The sequence below is a fragment of the Bos mutus genome, chromosome 21, assembly GCF_027580195.1.
Source record: "Bos mutus isolate GX-2022 chromosome 21, NWIPB_WYAK_1.1, whole genome shotgun sequence".
Lineage (NCBI taxonomy): Eukaryota > Metazoa > Chordata > Mammalia > Artiodactyla > Bovidae > Bos > Bos mutus.
In genome coordinates, this window is record NC_091637.1 from 53880303 (window position 1) to 53883070 (window position 2768).

Consider the following 2768-nt stretch of genomic DNA (forward strand, 5'->3'; position numbering starts at 1 on the left):
GACGACATACCAAAAACCGTTTCAACTGTTCTAAGCCTATCTTAACACAGAACTCAATTTTACTCCTGGCCTTAATAGTTTGGACTCTTGAAACAGTTTTTTGTATCCCATGAGGAGTCTACTGCTGACTCCTACAATCCACTCATCCAAACTGAGCTGAAACTTTCACTCCCGTTCCCACACTGGCCCCAAACAAGAGAAGCATCTAGTAATTTTAGAAAGAACATTAGAGGCACTGCTAGGGCTCTGCCAGAGTGGCATTCCATTCTCCCTTACTGAAACAACAAAAGCCAAAAAAACAAAGGAGGTGTATTTTTCATTCCTTAAGCAGACTGTAGGATATGGCTTGTTACCCCTTTACACCTTCCGTTATGTCTTAAACATAACTAAACTCTAATAACTGCAGACAGATTTTCTGGGTAACATGAAAGCTATCTGTGAATGTCTTAAAATTTTGGGCTTCCCTGGTGGCTCAGACGGTAAAAGCGTCTGCCTACAATGCAGGAGACCCAGGTTCAATCCCTGGGTCAGGAAGATCCCCTGGAGAAGGAAATGGCAACCCACTCCAGTACTCTTGCCTGGAAAATTCCATGGATGGAGGAGTCCGATGGGCTACAGTCCTTTCACTTTCACTAGAATTAAAAAGCAGAATTTCAAAAGCATCCAGTCTAGAAATCTTAAATCCAACATTTTAATGTCTTCCCAAAATGAGTATTTATATATATCATCTATAATACCTTAACTACTTCAGTATGTATCTGTTTCTACTTCAACCCTAGGAGTTGCCCTCATTAAGAATGCAGTTGAGGGATGGTTAGCTGGCCTTCTAACCAGGAAACCCATGCTTAAGGCAAATACAAATATATCTCTTACCCACAATTTGATCTGTATCCAATGTTTTGCTTATTAGTATATTAAATGTCAGGGATATTTACTGGGGAAATTAAAGTTTTAAGATACGTGGAACGTCTAAAGATATTTCCAGCCCTTGTATGCAAGGGTTATCAGAATCCATCTGTTAATCCTGCTTTGTTAATCTAAAGAGTCTAAATATGTAGTAGAAGTTAGTTTAAGACATGTTTTCATTATAACCTGCTAACAAGGATGTAAAGGAGTAGCTATCCCACATTCAATTCCAATTTTTGTGGCCACTATCTTCTGAAAAGAACCTAAGAGTTGAGCATGACAAAGTGAGCTTGGGTCAATTCACAACAATGGATACACACACACAGTCTTGTTTTTCATATTTATTTTAAATATTTCACATTAAATGAAATTTAACCATAGTCAATACAGAGCATAACCACAATAGTACACACAAAGAACTTTAAAAATAAAAGACAAAGGAATACAACCTTCAACAAGTTAAATGCCACTTTACTCTGTAAACAAAAATAAAATAAAACCCTGATGCTAAAAAGATACATATTCAGAGGTAAAATACATATACAAAAACATTTAAACACTAACATAATCCACAACTAGATCACATTCTTTGCAAGAGTACAAATATTAGTACTCTACATCTACAAAATTTCATAATCCTGTTAAAATCAAAACCATCTCTGGTTTATGATACAGCACAATTCATAAGGCAAAAATATAGGCATTATCATCCAGTTCTTTAATTTCACTTGTTTTTAAGGCAAACTTGGAACTTTTTGCTTAGTATTTTAAAATAAACGGGACTTACACATGATAATTTGACAAAATTAACAATAAATTATCTCTAGTTAAATATGTATACGATAAAAGACATATGGATAACAATTTTTCTCTCTGCAGAGATGTAAACTGGATTTTTAACTCCATATTCACACCAGTAAGAAAACTTGTAAACCTACAGTATTCAAAACTTACTGTTTTCCTCACTCTTTTCAAATGTATATCAACACTGAATCAACATCCTGTAAGTGAAATCTAATATATATGCAGCCATGGAATAACTGTATCTAATTAAATCATGTCTAATTAAAGTGCTGTTTTACAAAGGAAAAAAAGGTTAAGAAGTAGAACTGGATGTTAACTTGACATGTGACATCTTTGTAAGTTCTTAACTTTCAAACTACAGAGGTTATAGAGGTTATCACAAGTTTATTGAACTTGAAGCAGTATATTTATTGTAGAATCTGATTTTCCTGAAAATGAGCACTTAGGTGACGATACCAGAAATCCAACACCAAAACTGAAAACACACAGCATTATATTTACATATTTTTTCCTTCAAAGTCAGCCAGAGCCTTGAAAGCATAATAAATATTTTTAAATTTTTCTATAGTTCTGTATTTCTACTAGAAAATATATCATCCAATTTTAGGAAAGCTGGAGTTATATAAATATTAGTTTTTTACATAATTCTATTTTATGTCATGTCAATAAAACCTAATTGGACACTAGAAGACACAAATGTTTATACATAAATTGGATCTCTGATCACTTCTCATGATGTTGGAAATAAGGAATTAGATTCACCCTTTACCATAACAGTTATTTGGGTATAAGTCTCCCTCACTATATTTTACTCTTTGAATGGAGGCTATATTTGCTTTATATTCCTAGCTCCCATAGCATCTAGCACAGTATCTTGTATGTATAGTAGACCCTCCATATTCATCAAGTTACCAAAATAACTTTTCAAAACCTAATGCCATCCTATTACTTGATAGTACACCCTATAAAGTAATATTCATTCATGTGTAAAACAGTATTAGCAATAACATGGAAATTACATAACTAAACTATCCTTTGGACTACATTAATCACTTGAG

The 2768-nt window shown here is 33.6% G+C and overlaps 1 non-coding gene across 1 annotated transcript; it reads left to right on the plus strand.

Moving 5' to 3' along the window:
* Nucleotides 1-461: 461 nt before the first annotated feature.
* TRNAC-ACA (transfer RNA cysteine (anticodon ACA)) lies at nucleotides 462-535 on the plus strand. Its single transcript has one exon. It is a non-coding gene; the product is annotated as a tRNA-Cys (tRNA).
* The last annotated feature ends 2233 nt before the right edge of the window (nucleotides 536-2768 follow it).